General features: G+C 36.3%; 1 pseudogene; it reads left to right on the top strand.

Moving 5' to 3' along the window:
• LOC131513098 (transmembrane protein 258-like) overlaps positions 1 to 20,313 on the top strand; it is a 264,845-nt pseudogene that overhangs the window by 149,067 nt on the left and 95,465 nt on the right.

The following is a 20,313-nucleotide window of genomic DNA, read 5'->3' as shown; positions in this document are numbered from 1 at the left end:
AGTGGAAATACACTAGACTTTGAAGTTAGATTTACTGAGACTGTAAACCCAGCCTCGTCATTAATTAGTTGTATGACGTTGGACAAGTTGCTCGATGTTTATTGCCCTCAGTTTGTTCATCTATAAAATGGGAGGAGGAAACCCATGCTAGAGACTGAATTATATAATGTTTGTGAGCATGCTTAGCAAAGTGCTTGGCGCATTGCAAGACTCAGTAGGTTGCATGAAAAATAAATCAACATAAACTAAAGGTTTGGATAGATTGGGAGCCAGAAAAATCATGTAGTGCTGACTTTAATGGATATTTTTGATGTGGAAGCCATTTGAAAAATGATTATGCACAATTAGTCGTCTTCATTCCCTGCAACACCAAGGTGCAGTAAATAATCTTGGAATTGTCTGCACGGGATTCGGGTTTGCACAGTGGGATCTCTGCTTGCCTTGGCTGGCTTGCATGGCCTGTTCTGAGTTGTTTTTATATATTGTACAGATGGATCATGCTTTCAGATACACCAAGTTGTCCTCTACAAAGGAAGAATTTATGAAGTCCTGTGGTTTTCATTTCATGAAAAGTGGATGTAATTTTTTTTTTAGATCATTCAGCTAAGATTATAGGTACTTTTCCCTAATAGAATTTTCTTCTTATGTATTGGCCTCATTTTTCAGAAAATAGGTTTACTTGTACACTAAATCCATCCAAACTGGAGGTCTGGCTAGGTAAGAACCAGATAAATAAGACAACACTGAATTCAGTAGAATATTTTTGATATAGCAAGCTCTGTGGAACGTGATTATGCACAATTCACTTTTGAAAGAAAACTTTCACATTGAAGTAAGCTGTAAACTATGAAAACTGACATTTGGGGACATTTAAAAACCTTATTTTGAGGTTTTGTGAACACTGGAAGAAAATTGATGGAGTTTTATGTATGTGGATCACTTGATTTTAATTTATCCTAATATATTTAAAGATCTTGCTATAACTCATAATCCAGAAATCTTTCTGGTGTTCAATTTTCCCGCTTACAAAATACAACCCACTTATGAATCTTTTAAACGAATTTTAACAGTGATCCTCTAGCGTCTTTTAAATTAGTCTGTTATAAATCATCAGTTAATCCAGGATCTTTGGTTTTTCTACTGGCAAATATAATTTTCCTCCTCTGTTAGAATTTCCCATCTGGAAAAGCTCCTTTTTCATAGGTTTCTAATAACATTACATTCTTTTAAAAATCTTTAAGCATCTCCTATAGAGCAACATTTACTGGACTAGTAGCCTTATGAGGCAAAATCTAAAACAAATACCTTTTATCCAAACTAACCCTGTCAATTCATTAACTCATTCTTTAATGATTTTTCTCCGGTCATTGTGCCATTTTTGGTAAAAATGGTCTACTCTGAATGTCCCTATATGGATAACACAGGCTTATTAACTCAGATTGCTACTTAGGTGAAGATGTTATTGCTTCCTAGATAGAAACAAAAGAGCTCATATTTATTCCTGTACCATATATGCTTGTTTTGTACATCATTCTCCTGACGCGTGTTAGGTTCTTCTAATTGGCTCCCATATTCATTTTTAAAAAGCAGCTCTAGGGACACCTGGGTGGCTCAATTGGTTGAGTGTCCAACTCTCTTGATTTTGGCTCAGGTCATGATCTCATGGTTTGTGAAGTTGAGCCGTGTGTTGGGTTCTGTGCTGACAGCACAGAGCCCACTTGATTATCTTTCTCTCTCTCTCTCTCTCTCTGTGTCTTCCTCCCCAGCATGTGCTCTCTCTCACTCTCTCTCTCTCTCTCGAAATAAATAAATAAACATTAAAAAATTTAAGAAATAAAATAAAAGGCAGCTCTAAAATTCTGACTTTAAGAATAGGATTCAAGTGTGGCTATATCTTTTTTCATTCGTATGAATGACTTCATATGTTCTTCAACTGACAACACAAATACTTCCCTATTGTAACTGGTGAAACAATGTACAACAAAGATGTGATTTAAAAAAAAAAAGATTTGATAAAAAAAACGATGTGTTAAAATTATCATACATTCTTTTCACTCCTGTTCTCATAAGTTGCTAATTTTGCTTTTCTATTTGTTCACACAATTGAATACAAGCACATAAATGCAAAAAAAAAAAAAAAAACCCAAAACAACTGTAGTTTTGGTTGGTTGATTATTTTATTATCAGAATAGTAGCATAATATGTGCATTTCCTTTCAACTTGCTTTTGTTTTTGTTCACTTAATACATCATCAATAACCCTATACATGAATAGATATTCATCTCTGGGTTTCTTTCTTCCTTGATACACACAGATTTGTACAGAAACAGGAATAAATAATACAAGCTGGTTTGATACTTTTTATAATAGCATTTTCTTCTTTTTGTGTTTAAATGTATGTCTCTTACCTTGTCAATTCACCTAACAGATCTTTCTTTCTTGATCTTTAAACAAATCCTGCCTCTGGATTTTTTGATCCCTATCTTCTGGGACTGATGAGTATACCTCATATTTACGCAGGCACAACAAAGATTCCTTACCAATTTTAACAATTCTTCATTGCCTAAATTCCCAATTAAACACCAGATGATAATTACATCGCCTAAGAAATGGAATCATCCCCCTCAGATTTTAATACAACCAGCCTATTATTCTTCAGATTATCTAGGTGCTTAATGAAAATCTCAGAGATGAAACCTGAGTGAGCTATTAAGATAACAAGAAGGTTTGATAGCTCGAATCCCCATATACTGCTCAGGCTGCTTGATGTGGCGGCCACGGTCTATGATTTTTCTCCAAGGAATGTCATGCTTGTGAATTATACATAGGGTCAGCTCAGATCAGTGAAAGGTTAACCTATGGGAATACCAACCCTAAAAAAATGGTTCATCTCACAAAATATTTATATTCTCTTTGGGTGTTCTAAACATTTTTTTCTCAGGTCTTGTCTCTCATCTCCACATATGCTAAATCTAGGCATCTATGAAATGAGGATACTGTGATGTGCTGCTCAGATGCCCCTTCAGAAAAGGCCTTGTTATCCCAGCTGCCAGGAGTACCGCCAGCAGTCAGCCTTCTTCAGGAATTGTCTCAGCCAAGACAGCCACTTGCCCCATGGTCACACCTCTTATAGATTTAAAGGTCTAGCCTTCTCACCCAGACTCAGGACAGTTATGAGGGGGAATCCATTCTTCAGAACTTCCTTGGGTCATCTGGAGCTTCCAGTGAGACTACCTTGCACCTCAACCTCTCAAGCTGCCCAATCTGGCTTCCTTCCTGAACTTCCACCTGGAAAGTACTCTTCTATAAAACTGACTTCATCTCGTTCCCTAAACTCCCTCTTCCTTAATCTTCCAAGAGAGATGCAATTTATTTAAACTGGAAATTTCTTAATTACCTTCAAGATTGTCCTTTACTCCACACTCAGTTAACAGGTTATTCTTGTATTTTCCTTCACAGTGTCTCTCATGGTTGTGTTTCCTTTCTATTCCTCACTGTAGATTTTCATTGCTACACTACACAATTGTGATAACCAACTTCCTGTCTCCAGCTCTGCCCTTTCCATCTATTTTGTACTTCACAACCAAGAGTTCTTCCTAAACAAATTTCTAATTACACAACAGAATGAGCAAACCCATCAGACTAGGTATTAGTGCTCTTCACCATTATTTCCAGTTCTCCAGAGAGTAGGATTGCCATTCTCTACTTTTGTGAAATTAGACATGACCACGTAACTTGTTTTGGCCAATGAAATGTTGGTAGAAGAGATGTCACTTCTAGGAGGAAGCTGTTGAGCCTATGTGTGCATAGCTCTTTCTTGTCCCCTTTCCATGTGGCATTTTAGATGGTAGAAATCGTTCAAATGGTTAACACTTACCTCTGGATGAAGAAACATAAAGAAAACCTCTCATCAGCTCGAGGTGCACATGTAGCAGGAACCAGAGTTAAGCTTTGTCACCTACACAATTTTTGTTTTCAACCTCAGCACAATTTACTACATCCTCTGTCATTCAAGTTTCTAACTGGGGATCAGCATAAAATTGAATTTCTTGAGCCTTTCCTTTAAAACCCTCCTCTACCAGGTCCTAACCCAACTTTCCAAGCCTGTCTCCCACTCTTACTCTTTTCTTAAGTGAGCCTTCAGCTCTGGCTAACCTGATCTCCTTGTTTCTCTCTATAATTTATTCTAGAGTTAGTTTTGATCATTTTGTTCTACTGCTTAGAATTCCTAACCCATTTTCCTTTCCAATTCAAATTGTTGGCTGCTCCAAGCCAAGCTTAATCCTGACTTTTCCATGAAGCTTTCCCTGACCATCTCAAGGTCATGCAGCCTTTTGAAGCCATGTGACGTCATGTGAACTGTTCATGTTACTAAATGCTTGTCTCTAACTAGAGGATAAAACATGATTCACCCTCCCCGTGCCTTCAAAAAACACTATTAGTATATTCTGAAATATAGTTTTAGAAGTATCTAAATCATTATATTATCATTCACTAGGAAATGATCTATCTCAGAGTATCTCATGAGAGACAGTAAATGACCACAACATAAATGCATCATATCAGTAACGTTAGCTAAATGATGTGTAATTATTGTGATACAGGTGGTACATTTTTAGTATTGACTTTAGGTAGCAAATTACATTTCTTTGGAATAACAAGTCTGTTTCTTACTTTTTATTTTTATTAATTTTTTTTTCTAATCTATGTCATCTAATAATTTTTAGCCCATGTATGTGGGCAGTCATATTGATTTTTTATTTTCTGTGTGTAGGCAAAATCTTACATAATCTCACAGCACTTGAATTTCAAAAACTTACGTATCTGATTTCAATCAACTTTCATTGAAACAAGGAAGGCATTATGAATATGTTCTGATAAAATACAGTTTGTTAAATATTTTTTAATGTTTATTTTTGAGAAAGAGAGAGACAGGCAGACAGACAGCCCGAGCAGAGAAGGAGCAGAGAGAGAGGGAGACACAGAATCTGAAGCAGGCTCCGAGCTCTGAGCTGTCAGCACAGAGCCTGATGCAGGCTCACCAACTGTGAGATCATGGCCTAAGGCGAAGTTGGATGCTTAACCAACTGAGCAACCGAGGTGTCCCAGTTTGTTAAATAATTGTAAAATCACTATATATAATACCTTTATATATTAAATAATATCCTTTGATTCAGTTTTGTTTGTTTATGTGTGTATGAGAGAGAGAGAGAAGAAGAAAGCAATGACTTCTGTTTTCTGCTCTACGTGTTTTTCTTGATTAATACACTTGGAATAAATTCTTATGGTCATTAATTTTAATTGAAAATAATACATTTAGAGTTTTTATTCTCAGATATTGACATTGTTTTGTTTTAATTTTTCCTTAAGTTGTTAAATGTAATTTGATTGAGACCATTCTAATATTCATTCAGCAAACATTTTGAGCACTAATTAATGCCAACTTCTGTGCAAATCACTAGCTGAGTAATGATGAACAAAATAGTCTTTGGCTTCACTCATAAGCTAATGAGATCATTAGTGACTGTAGTAATTGTACCCTTTGCTCCAAGCATCACATGACTTCAGGAGTACTTTCTAAACTTAGGAAGTCTCCTGTAAATTCTGTCTTTGAAGGACAACTCTACCTTTGCCCCCTATAGACAACCGTGGCATAATACAAGCAGTACTGAATTTGGAATAAAGAAATTTAAATTTGCATTCTGGTTTAGCTACTCCCTATCGTGTCTACTTTACAAAGCAATTAAACTATCTGAGTAATTTTCACTCCTAAAATCAGTGTGATATGTATCTCATAGGCTATATAGAAGTTAAGAGTTATGAAATAACATATATGTATACTTTCGAAGTTTCTGATAACCTCCATGTTAAGTGGCTTCTTTTTTTTCTTGAGTTGTATAGAGGAACAATCAGCCTAGGTCGATGTCACTGCCTGAGCTTTGTAGCTGAAATTTATCAGCTTTATCATCATCATTACCATCATCATCGTCGTTACAATTTTGGCATGCCTTCTCTGTACCATGCGGTGGGCTAGATTGTATGTTTAGTGCTTCTCAACATTAGCTTTATATTAGAATCACAGGGATAGTTTTAAAAAAATGTGCAGGTTCTATTCCAGACTAATTACATCAGAATCTCTGGGGGAGGGACTCAGGCACCAGGACTTTCTAAAGCTCTCCAGGTGATTCCAATTAGGTTGAGAACAACTACTTTGATTAATTATCTCATTAAATCTTTATAAAATTCCTAAAAGTAGAGATGTTCGTTTCCATTTTATACAGAGGAAACTTAGGCTAGGCAAAACTAAAGACTTTATTCATTGTATATACCCAGTCAGTGGCAGATTTTGGATTCAAACCCAGATCTGTTTGGTTTGAGAGTCCATGTTCTTTTTCCTAAGCTCTTATTTATATAATGTCAACTCTGTTTTGCCCACACATTAAAATGGAAGATCAAAGATAAGAAGGTTCTGAGCTCAGCTTTTTTCCACTTTTTTAGGATTCACCCTTCTTACTACAATATGTGTTCTATAGATAAGGTTTAACAATTTAACTCAATTGAGGTGTTAGGAAAATTTAGGAAATGAATGAAAATGTTCCTATTCCAGCTAACAAAGCAAGGAGCTTTATTATTTTGAATAAAAAATGGGTATGATAATTAAACCCAGTGTACAGAAATGTGGGCAGAGGTGAGAATAAATGGGGTACAAGTTTAATAATTACTTTTAGAAACCAAGTAAAAATGCTGAGATTTTAGTTACAATTTTCTGGAAACATATTTTTTCTATTTCTTTATCTTCAAACTTTATATGTTATTCTGTGTTTGATTGGAATCTTGTAAATAGAATAGCATATGGTTGAATTTTTAAAAATTCTACCTGTGAGTCTTAGACATTTTTTTGAGTCTTAGTCTTTTAATAGCTAAGTTTAACCCAGTCATATTTATTGTACTTACTAATATATTTGGGTGTATTTCTGACATACTACTTTGTGTTTCCTAATTATTATTCCCCATATTTCTATTATGTTTTGGTTTTTTCTACCTTCTTTTATATTTTTTAAGTTTTCTTTCTTCCGTACATTTTTATTTTTACAGTTTGGGAAAGTACACTAGTTATCATCCTTATATGCAGAGAGAGCAGAAACAAACTAATTGATCTAAGCAGCATATTCACTAATAAAAAATATTGAGTATCTAATGAATTTAGCTGACAGGATTGTGTACAGCGAGGTAAACTGTTGAAGCAGTTTCTTTCTAATTGCCTGTAAGCTTAAAGTAATTGACAAGGGTCGAAATACACATAATAAAATCCATTCTAATGAATTGTCTGTAAGAGTGTCATGTGTTTCATGTTTATGACTGCCCACCCAGATTAATTAGTAATAGTGCCTCAATTTATTATATCAATTTTATTACATAAAAAATAATGAATAGGACTCAGGATGATTGTTATCTCATTTGAGGTGATGGGTTGTTGGTAAAGAGTACTGTAAAGTTAGATGTAGGTTATGTAGGTCATAGCTTTTGTTTTGGAGTGGTGGGTTTTCATGTGGTTACTATGTTGCCAAAAGAATAAGTAGACAAAAGGAAGAAATAGGACATGTTATAGTTAAGTATGAATCGAGGATCATGAGTAATCCAATTTTTTGTATTTGCAGTTTAAGAAGAAAATTAAAGTTAAACCAACAAGAAACTAGTGTCTCTGGACTATAAGAGGAACAGAAAGTATGAGTAATTTATTACTTAATTCAAATTAAATCGACTTTCTTTTGACAATGATTAGGTAATTCAGAGTTTTTGAGAAAATCAGACCTCAGTAGTTTACCCCATTGTAGATAGTCAATCTTGTCAAGTAATTTATCCCGCTGTGTTTGGATCAGAAAACATGCCCATTGTAACTACATTTAACAAAAGCTTAGTTTAGTGCTGAGTTTCAACATTTATGCCATTATAGAGTTTTCTAGAGTTGAACACTGCCTGGGTCTTGACACGACTATTGCCTCACCAGGCCTCCTGAGCTGCATATAATTCCTGTGTTTTTCTGGCTGGATTTCACTCCAAAGTCTAACTGACACTCTATGCTTTCTCTCTCACACTTGCCCGACTAAGTCCTTTGTATCCTGTCATTTTCAACTTAGATGTCACCTGGGAAACCTTTCCTGACCTCCCTGCCACCCACCTCTGCTTGGGCTAAATTTATCTCTCTGTGCTCCAATATCTCTATGTTGTAGAATCTAGAGGATTAAATGTTTGAGGGAGCTGCCTCCGTTCGACTCTGAGCTCTGAAAGGGGAAAAACTTGCTTTATTCGCTTTCATATGTTTGTAATTTGCTCCATTCTTTGTGTGCAACTTATGAGTCAAGTAGAAACAACATCCTGGTTCCTTATGGTTTTGTGCAACTACATTTTACAAACTAAAAAATATTCAGTTATGTTTATTGGATGGATGTTAAGTAAGTGCCGCAATTCACTGATGTTTCAGCAGATGACTGTGAAACCCACCTTACTCAGAATCACAGATGCTAGAGCTATGGCTACTATTTTATTTGACAACAGTGCTACCCATCTTACTGGAAAAGACCTCATTTTCCAATCAGACGTAATGAATACTTAAGGAAGTGCTACACTTGGAAGGAAACATTGCTTCATGGATTTTATGCCAACCCACTGACCATATGTAAATAGACTATGTGAATAGACACTTTCTGTCTCTGTTGTCAATGAGTGGGCTTTTGCTTTATATTTCCAGAACTGCACTTTAGAATGGCTTTAAATATTAGCTACAAAACGCACCCTATTGTTAATACATCATATAATCAATCTGCTAAAAACAGCCAAAACTCCCAGAGAGAGTTGCTGTACCATGAGAAGTGATTGGTGATGGCATTCATTTCTCTTTTGTATTAGCACTGACTGCGAATGACGACAGTGTAAGAAATCTAGCAAATCAAGGACACTCTTTAAGAAAATTCTTAAGCCTGTTTCAACTCTATTCTCTCAAGACAAAGCTTGTTCTCTGTCCATCAATATGCAGTGGAAAGATGTGCAGTTAGTGGAAAGGGAATGGGATTTAAATTAAATGAGTTTAAATCCTGGCTCCAGCTTCTCATTTGATCAAATTACTTAACCTTTATGAGCCTCAGTTTCCCTATCTGTAAAATGGAGATAATGGTACACTGAAGATTATTGTGAGGACAAAATAATGCACTAGATGCACTGAGTATAGAATTAATACTCAAAGATTAGTTGCCATTAGACACAGTAGGAAGAGAAAACCAATGACCTAAATCATTACATTTTTTCTCTTTTCCTTTCTTCATTGGATGAATTTTAGTTTTAGAGCTGAATATACATCTCATTTCACAGTGAGTACTTGTGAGTATTCACGAAGCTATTGGTAGACCATCACTCTCAAATAGTGAAAATAGCCTTTGTGTGACATGAGTGTTTGCTGATTTCCTCTAATAGCTGGGTTTTATAGCTGTTCTGATTCTAAGAAGTCTGCTTATTTTGTGTAGAAGATTACACAACCAGTAAAAACAAAGTGATCTGAGAGTAAAGACGTTCCTTAATACCTTAAATATATAGGTCGTCAAGTGAAAGAAATCCCTGCTGATTTATTCAGAATCGGGCCCATCAAAACACTGTACACAATAAACAATTCTAGATTCAATCTACATTTTTTGCACTGCTTTAGATATACATCTTTATTTCTGAGGCTAGTGGTGAAACTTCTGATCTGTGCTCACTGTGCATATGATAGAGGCAGTGATGGGAAACAGTGGCTGCTGTTGTGTGCCTTACCCTGGTCCAGGAGATGTGTTTGTTTCTTTATGCAGATCGGTACCCTTTCCCCACGGCTAGAATTTCCAACCAAAAATAATCCTTTAGGTACGTTTTGTTTAGCTCCAATCTAATTACTTCAAATATGTAGGTGTTTTTTTTTTTTTTTAACTTTCTTCCTGATTCTGAATGAGGATTTAGTTAAATGCCTGTTTAAGAATTGATGAGTAATTTAAAGGATTTAGGAGAACATTCTGTGCTATTATATGCAAATACATGCCATGCATGGCTCCCTATGTCATTAACCTGGCAGTCATTTCATGCATGACTCCCCATCTTATTAAGCTAGCAGTATGGAATATTTGATTTACTAAACTGGTATGAACTACTTAGTGTGCTAATATAGGAATATAACTTTTAAATTTCTTTGGAATAACTATCTTCGAAACAGATTCTTGAAGGCGATAACATTATTTTGACAGCTGTGCTCAGTTTCTAAAAGTCTATTTTAGGAAGCTTCTTATAACTGTTGAAAATGTACCTGTGTGATTTGAATGAACCATACAATAATTGAAAATGAAAACCATCATAGCAATAAGAGCCCTTAGAATTCTGTAGCAAGTGATTCGACAACACAGGTAAATAAATTTGGTAGACGCGTTTGCTTCTAGACAGGATGTTTAACAATGTATGGTTGCCTGAGAGTCTGCCACTAGGCTCCCAGTTACCATGATGCTCTAAAAACTCTTTTTATAGCCAAGGCCCCCCTGGCTTTCCCTGCTTTCGTTGCCATAGCAGCATTCATTGGCCATGGGATTTACAGAAAAAAAAAAAAGAGGGGGGAGGGGGATTGCATATTTGTAAAGTTGGTGCAATGCCAAATGTAGCAGGAATTATAAATGCAGGATGCTGGATTCTTCCTTTAGTGTCCATTTCAGCTGGCGCCTAATGTCACCCACATAATCACAAACCACTCTGTCATCATTCAGACCAGCTGCATGAAATGAGACAAAGGGAAATTTAGCAGCAACGGAGGGAATGGTAATTTAAAAGGCTTTTAAATGATGTTTTCTATGTTCCTCAGTCAACAATATTTTAAAGCCTTTAATTTTTTTTCCCTACAATAGGATTTCCTTGTTTTTGCTGGCTTGACTGATAACACGTTAGTACTAAGTTGGCCAAAAAAATGTCAGAGACTAGAAAGGAGGTCAAATAGATAAATCCAAAAAGGAATCGAAAGGAAATACTTACAGAAACCTTCATTTCTGGTAGATTTTTTACATTTAAATTATATAAGTACATTTGCCTTTACTCTCTGCTTAAGGTATAATTTTTGAACCACAAATGTTCAATGTTTATCAGATATGCCTTTCAATAAACACTTCCAGATTTGTAATATTATGTCGATCGTTTCTTCAGTCGTGACACGTATTTCAGAGTTCACAGGCAACAGGAAAAAAAAATGTTCATGGGGGAAGAAAACCAAGTGAATAATCCAGGGAAGTTGGTGAACTGTGACATGTGCAGGGCTCATGTGAGCCATGAATATGTAAGGGGGACTGGCTAGGCCGGGGGTGGGGGTAGGGGCAGGGGGAGAGGATGTTAGGTGGGGAATTTGTCCAAGAGAGAGGGAATATACAATGTGTGTTTGCTTGCAGCTATTCCAGGATTCTGGCAAGTGCACTAGGACATACAAATGGATGAAGTGATCTCTTAAAATGGGAGTAGCTTATTGGTAGATGGCTGGAAATAGAGAAATGAGCTATGAGAGGACCATTAATGTTTGGCTGAGTCTTTTCTTAGTTAAATTTTTTTTTTCTTTTTTATGGACTTTTCATCTCAAACTGTAAATAGTGCCTACATATAAGGATAAATAATTTCATAAATCGAATAGAGATCTCAGACATCGACTCACCATCATCTGGGAAATTGGTAAACCACAAAGATGGCATTGCAAATCAATGGGAAAAAGGAAAGAGTGTTCAATGATCAGTTTGGGGACAATATGGTTATCTATATGGAAAAAATTAAAAGAAGATTCATAGATCATAGGAAAGAAATAGAATTCACTAAAGACAAATTTGAGTAAAAGAATCTAAAATCTTTAAGAAAAATATAGTAGACTTTTTTATAGTTTTAAGGAAGGTAATGGTTTATTAAACAAGCTATGAAAGTACAAATTTTAAAGGAGAAATAACAGTTTGACAAGAAAAAAAAAACCAGCATAAGCACAGTGAGATGACAAAGTCTAGGAGAAGATATTTTCAGTTCAATAGCTGAGGATTGTTTTGCAGAATAAAGCATTCCAATGAATTAATAAAGGAAAAGACTTTTTTTTTTAAATCTCAGTCGGCAAAAACAGCTAAACAATATGGAGAAGTCACTCACAGAACCCTGAACTGCCAACAAACATATCAAGGTGATCAAATTCATTAATAAGAGAATGCAAAGGAAATGAAAAATGATAAAGCATTTTATAGATATCAGATCAACAAAAACTGCAAGTCTGACAAGGCCAAGTATTAGCGCAGGTTTGGGAAAACAGTGCCTGTGAGAGCTTAAATTTGTATGAGGGCTTTGGAAAACAATTTGACAAGGTATGGTGAAGTTTGAAACATGCCTCCTGTAGGACCAAGCAATCCTTTATCTAGGTGAACACATGTGCACACCAAATATTACAGCATGAACTAAAAATTGGAAACCAACATATCATGGCATATTCATATTCTGGGATACTATATGCCTACTAAAATGAATGGAATAAAAGTTTTCATAGATGAGGGAAAAACATTGAGTGAGAAAAGTAAGTTTCTGTATCAAACATAAAATATAGTACCATTTGTGATAACGTAAATATGCTATTAAGTTAATATATTTAAAAAAAATTTTTTAATGTTGATTTATTTATTTTGAGAGAGACAGAGACAGCATGAAACTGTCAGTGCAGAGCCTGACGCGGGGCTCAAACCCACGTAGCTGTGAGATCATGACCTGAGCCAAAACTGAGAATCTGATGCTTAATTGACTAAGTCACCCGGATGCCCCAACGTTTATGTTAATATGAAATAAGCTATTTATGGATACATGTCTATATAGTAAAAGCATAAAAACATGAGTAGAAGGAATATACTTCTGTTAAAGAAAAAATGGTCAAGGAATTAAGCAAAGGCAAAAAGAACACAGGAGGTGCTGGTTGATGGGAGGGCATATTTACAGTGGTGTTGCCAAAAAAAAAAAAATCCAGACTGGAGTCTGATGAAGGCTTGAGATCCAACAAACTTATACAGAGGACAGAGGAACATTTCAGACCTCATGATGGGGGTGTAATTAGTCAAATTCACACTATAGAAAACTCTATAGATAACTAACTCCATTTCTTCAACAACAACAAAAAATTGCAAGCCAAATTGTAAGCCAAAGAGAAAATAATAAAAAAGATACAAGGGGAATTTGAAAAGAGACATAAAATTCCTATCAAGCAATGTCAGTGTAAGGGCCTCATTTGGATCATGATTCAACAAACTGTAAAGTTACATTCATGAAACAATTGGAAATGCAGATAATGACTGGATATTTAAGTTATTTTAGGTGTGGTGTTGGTAATACAATCTACTTAGGACTATATAGCAAATAATTAAAGAAAACAGTGCAGAGATGAGCAGGGCAATCCTAGTTCTTATTTTACTACAAATTAAGAGTAGGGAGCAATTAGTTCTGAACATGTCTCTGGAATGGTCAGAAAAGACTCATTCATTTATTTGCTTGTTTAACAAACATGTAGAGAAGCTATCATATATCGGATAAGATACTCTTATGCACTGGAGATGTTAGTGAAATAAATAGAAGAATGTTTCTGACCTCCTAGAGTTCACACCATATGAGGTTAAAAATGGACAGTAAACAAACATGCAAATAAATATATCATTGGCAATAAGTGGTAGATAGAAAAGTAAACCAGGCAAGGGGGATGGCAACGGGGAGGGTTATTATTTTATACGGTCAGGGAAAGACTCACTAGTAAGATGCTATTTAAATGGAAATTTCTGAAGTCTAAACATGCCAATAGCTGGACAGTGTCATGGAAGTGGAAACTTCTAGGTGCAAGACACAGCAGATGTGAAGGATGCGAGATAAGAGTCTAGCTGGGATGATCTGGAAAGAGTCAGGAGGTCACGTGCAGCAGGAATGCAGCAAGTGACATGAAGAGTCAGAGATCACAGGGAGACAGGTCACGTGGAGCCCTGCAGGCCAAAGTAAAGAAAAGTATATTTTACTCTGAATGAGGTAGAGGGTCCATAGCTCAGGGGTTAGAGCACTGGTCTTGTGAATGAAGTAGGGATGTAGTGGGGATTTTCAGTGGAAGTGTGAACACTTGGACTTAAATTTATAAGATTTACTCTTTGCTTTGTTGAGATTAGGCTTTAAGCCAAGGGCAGAAGCAGGAAAACTGGTCAATTACAACAATCCATATGCCTGTTTCACTTCAATCTCGCAATGTCATAACCAAACTTCTGATTTTCTCTCCAGATGTTCAACTCCTGGAGTCTTCCCATTTATTTTACTGGACCAAATCCAGGCCTCGTTTTCTTTCATACCCACATAAAATTCTGCAGATTTGGGCTCTGTCTTCAAAGTATATGGAAAATGCAACATGTTCTTTATTATGGTAAAATACACACAACATAAAATTTTCCATTTAGCCATTTTTAAGTGCATTTTCTATGGCATTAAGTATATTAATGTTGTGTGAAACCTTCACTACCATCCGTCTCCAAAATGTTTTCATCATCCCCAACCTAAACTCTGTACCTGCTAAACACTAACTCCTCATTCCCTTTCTCTCCTCAACCCTTGGCAACTTCTATGGTACTTTCTGTTTCTATGAATTTGACCATCTAGGTACCATTGTAAATGGAATCATACAATAATTGTCTTTTGTGCCTGGCTTATTTCACTCAGCGTATGTCCTCAAAGTTTATCCATATCATAGTATGTGTCAGAATATCCTGGCTTTCTAAGACCGAATAATACTCCATTTTATGCACGTACCATGTTTTGTTTATCCATTCATCAGTCAATGGACACATGCTTTGCTCCCACCTTTTGGCTATTGTAAATAATGTTACTATGAACATGGGTGTACAAATATCTGTGTGACTCTGCTTTCAGTTCTTTTGGGTATATGTTCAGAAATGGAATTGCTTGATCATATGGTAATTCTATGTTTAATAATGAAATGCCATGAAAATGAAGAGGTAGATGATAGAAGAGAACCAAGAAAGAGTCCTAAGAGTGAAGTGAAGAAATGCTTCAAGAAAATAGAAAATGATAAACAGTACTACTAAAAGATCAGCTAAATAAGAACCAAGTACTTTTTTTTTTGGATTTATAGATGTGGGTGTCATTTGTGACTTTGACAAGAGGTATATTGGTGGAGTAGTAGGAGCAAAATCCAGACTGGCATGGCTTCAAGTGACCAGGAAGTATAGATTGGTAATAATGGGACCAGACAACTTATTTTATATTTTTATTAATTTTTTTAAATTTTATTATTTATTTTTGAGACAGAGCATGAGCAGGGGAGGGGCAGAGAGAGAGGGAGACACAGAATCTGAAGCAGGCTCCAAGCTCTGAGCTGTCAGCACAGAGCCCGACGCAGGGCTTGAACTCACAGACCGTGAGATCATGACCTGAGCTGAAGTCAGACTTTTAACCGACTGAGCCACCCAGGTGCCCCAAAGACAACTTATTTTAAAGGGAAACAGAGATACAGGGACGACCTAGATCTCAACTATGGAATAGGAGTTTTTAAGTGGTAATAGTTTAAGCAGGGAGGAAGGTAAGAGTGGACATTGATATGTGATAAACCACTAGTCTGGGGACTAGAATAGGACAAAAAGATGGAAGAAGGGCAAGTTTGCTCTTTTTCTTGAGCTGGAACATCCATCTTCTCATGCCCTTGGACATCAGCATTACTGGTTTTCAGGCCTTCAGATTTTGACTGGGCCTTACACCATTGGCCCTTTAATTCCCAGGTTTTTGGACTGGGACTAAATTGTACCCCTGGCTTTCCTGGGTATCCAGTTTGCAGATGATAAATTGTGGGCCTTTTTGGCTTCCATAATCATGGGAACATATTCTTATAATAAATCTCCTCTTGGAGCACCTGAGTGGCTCAGTGGGTTAAGCATCTGACTTTTTGGTTCAGTTTATGAGTTCGAGCCCCACGTCAGGCTCTGTGTTGACAGCTCAGAGCCTGGAGCCTGCTTCAGATTCTGTGTCTCTGTCTCTCTCTGCCTTTCCTTTGCTCGTGTTCTATTTCTCTCTCTCAAGAATAAACATTAAATAAAAATTTTAAAAAATAATAAATCTTTAAATTCTTTTTAAAAATTAAAACAATCAATCTCATTTTATATGTACCTATATATGTAAATTATTGGTTCTTTTTCTCTGTAGAGCCCAGAATAAAACACTTAACTTTCAAAGCTAAGGCTGACATGTGAATTCACTACCTCATATATATAAAAAAACAAATTATGGTTTATTGTTATTATTAATTATTTTCTACGCATAAGACCATGCACTATCTATAAGAGTACCTGTGAAATATCAGTTACTGTTTTCAATAGATAAGTTTAGTTTGGGACATGAAAATAGTTGGGAGATAATGCCCAAGTAAATGACTTAATATTACTGTTATGTCCTAGGACAGAGATGGGGCAGGCCTAGGGAAGAGCAACCTTACACATAGACTTACTATCTATGGCAGTAATTAGCACTGTTTGCCAAATATTTTTGGTTCTCCACAATCCAGGCTCATGGTAGGAACATAATTTCTTACTTTGTGATTGGATGGAATCATGATACTAATTCTGGTCAATGAATTGTGAGAAGATATATATGTGCCAGAGCATTTAATGTATTTAATGCTGCTGTGAGACCCTCAAGAGCTCTCTGTTCCCTCTGATGTGGGAAATTGCACAATACTCAGTCTGAGACCCTGAGAAACAAAACTAAGCAAAGTCTCCCTGATCATCTGAGATGAACGTGCCACCAAAGAAGGAATATATGATGTTTTATTTTTTTAAGCCACTGAGATTTGGGTATTGTTTGTCATTGCCTATATTGACTGATGCTGTTGCTAAAGCTTGTGTTACTTACATTTTGGGAGAAGTGAGAGGATAGGAATTGGCAGAGCAGGGTAAAGTTGTGTATTTTATGCTGCATAGGACACCTGCTTGAAGGAGTAGAGGTTGAGATCCTTCCTGTAGCCTATGGGAAAGCTTCATCAGCGTAGAAGAGGAAACCTTTACTATTCATCCACTCACAGAATTACCTTTTCTAATTCATTCTAAGTCACTTTCTGTGCTAATGGTCACCTTGTATTTGAAGAATATCAAAATGACTGATTTTGCTACAGTCATGTTATAGTGTTTGGGAATAAGCTGGAGTCTCAAGGATGGGTGGGAGGGTGCTTAAAGAAGGAATGGAAATAGCGAAGAGGCAACACTGGAACTGTGTTGCTTCTGTGCTGAACACTACATATTTTAACTCATTTAACCCTCAAAAACAAAACAAAGCAAAACAAACAAACTTGAAGTAGTACTATTGTTATAATTCCTAATTTGCACGTGAAAAAACTGAGGGTAAAAGGTTTAGATGATTTGCCCAAAGTGTTTGTTAATAAATGCCAGGGTAGAATTTAAACCAAGGTGGTCTAAACTTCAGAGACTGAACTCATAGCCTCTATGCTATGCTGCCTCACAGTTAGTGAATGCTAGACTAAGGGCATGCTAGGTGACCCTTCCATTTATTCACTCATTGAAGCAATATTATTGAGCCCTGTTATGGGTCAGACATTGTTCTATGCACTAGAGAGATAGCAGAGAGCAAACCAATTTCTGCTTTCATAGATTACATTCTAAAAGATGACTGACAGTAAAAAAAAAAAAATCAAGATGTAACATGTTGGGTTGTGTTAAGTGCTGTGAAGAAAAACGATGTGGAGGGATGGAGGGGTAGAGGAGAGTCTGATAAGAGTGTTTGGGTGACATCTGAGCAGAGTTGAATGAGAGGAGAGAATGAACACTATGAAGATTTAGGAGACCATTTAGCTAAGAGCAAGCAAGTGTGAAGTCCCTGAATGTGCAACAGGGAGTCAGTATGGAGTAGAGTGGCTACAGGGAGACCTAGAGGAGATGAGTTCACAGATAGTTGAGGTGGGGAGAGGCAGGACACAACTGCAAGATCAAGTAGATGGTGAAGGACTATACCATCATACAAATAATGAGCTTAAGAAAAATTATTCTGGTTGCTCTGTGTAGTTTGGGTTTAAGCAAAAATATTTTGGAGGAGGTAGGTACAGTACTCAAGGGAAAAGTGGTTGGAGTCTTACTATTACGGAACCAGGCTGGAATGCTGGTGGAAAAACCAAGCGGCACTCAGAGATCTCGGCGGATCGGAGATCTATTTAACACAGGCAGGCTCAGAGGAGACCATTTCTCCAAATGCCAGTGGGGAGGGTAATTTATAGTCGTCAGCTTCCATGTCTGTGGGGGTTTTTGCTCATGCAGCAAACGAAGGAAGAAGAACCCGGAGGAGGGGTCTCTAAGCTAGAGACCAGAGTTCGTTTTAGGCCCTTCGGCCATCTTTGGCGTACTTTATTCACTTCTCCAACATTACCAGGATGGAGAAAATAGATTTCATTCCAGTTTTCCTCCCCCAAATCTCTGTGCCCCAGTTACAGAGCTGTCTTTCAAGTTCTTGGCAGGTCGTGCCACTTCCTGCCTTGGACAATGCCTCATTCCATGCTATTCCCCTTTCCTTCATTTTTTCTTCTTCACTTCCTTTAATCTGCCTTCTGGATTCCCAAGACTAAGTGGGGAATTGCCAATTATAGTATTATATAGTGTGGGGGCACCCTTATTCTCAGTTGGACTCATCACAATTATGATTAATTATCTAATAATATCTTTCCCCCTACTGGACCATGAGATCTTTAAGCGGGAGGGACTAGGTAAGTCCTGTTACCCCCCAGGCCCCAAACTTATTACATGTATAAAAAGTAGAATTAGATTTCTTCTTTATTTCCCAGTATGTATATTACTGTAGTTGAAGGGAAGAAATGATCATTCCATTTGGGGCCCTAAGTACTTATCAAAATTTAAAATTGTTTTAAAAGCCAAATACTTTATACTGTGCTTACTTAGTAAGTTGGTAATAATTCTACATGAAACCTCAACAATCATTAGGTTGACTGATATAAGAATGTAGATTATCTCATATTTTATAAAAAAAAGTAAAATGACTACACAATGTCCCCACATTATACTGTTTACAAATGCTAAGCAGGTAGAAAAGGGCGCAATTTAAAAATGCGTTTTTCGGGTCGCCTGGGAGGCTCAGTCAGTTAAGCTTCTGACGATTGCTTGCCTTTGGCTCAGGTCATGATCTTGTGGTTTCATGAGTCTGAGCCCTGCATCTGGCTTTGCGCTAGTAATTAATTTCTGCTTGTAATTCTCTCTCTCCCTCTCTTTCTGCCCTTCGCCCACTTGTGCTCTGTCAAAATAAATAAACTTAAAAATTTTTAAATGTGTTTTTCAAGGAAAACAAGGTCAATGCATTGAAGGCTGCTGCTTTATTTTTATGATTCCAAATTTGCGAAAAGCTTATATTCCTAAAATTAGTAACATTATATATTTAACATAGTGGCATTCTGTGTTTCAAAAAAGATTGGTGTGTTACTAAATTATACCACATATTTTTGGCTTCTTCAATCTCAGTATTGAAAAGGTTAAAAAAAAATTCTAATCACTTTGGTCAAAACAAATTCACAACATCTTTACTATTCTGCATGGAAGGGCTAACTGGGAACATTCATTAATCTAGCACTTTAAGATTTTAATTTCCAGATGGGATGATTAGCATTTCTGAGCTTTTTATATTCAAACCACAAAAATAAGTCCTTCTCAAGGGTCACTGGAGGCAAATAATTTAGACCCAATGTTTTGCTAAGTTAACTACTGTGCTCTATCTATCATTTAGCTCATTTAGAATATTCACTCTGAGTCCATATTCGTATTTTTCAGATTTTGCTTACAATACAAACCAACTTATTTGGACTAATACTATCAGTATGACACATGCTGGAGAATTCCTTTGTTTATTTTAATTTTTTTTATATATATGACTCCTGTGTTTTTCTGTTTTTTATTATTTTGCAGATTGATTTATATGAAAATACTGGGCACTACTGTGAGAACTGAATTGAAGTTCATGGCTGCAGTTATAATTCAGGTAATTATATTACTTTGTTGGTTATTTTATCCCCTTCTTTCCAGAAAGTAGTTTGAGGAGAGATGAAATCAGGTACGCTGTCATTAATTAAAGAAATACTTAATATGTTTTACAAATGTTAGGTGGATAAAAGCAGAAAGCAGTAAGGATGACTTGGTATAGAATACCCTCATTTTGTTCAGGGGACGCATTCATGGGAACTTGAGCATTATTGAATCAATCATTCATGCGTTC

Source organism: Neofelis nebulosa, chromosome 5 (genome assembly GCF_028018385.1).
Source record: "Neofelis nebulosa isolate mNeoNeb1 chromosome 5, mNeoNeb1.pri, whole genome shotgun sequence".
Lineage (NCBI taxonomy): Eukaryota > Metazoa > Chordata > Mammalia > Carnivora > Felidae > Neofelis > Neofelis nebulosa.
This window is presented reverse-complemented; position numbering and strand designations above follow the sequence as displayed.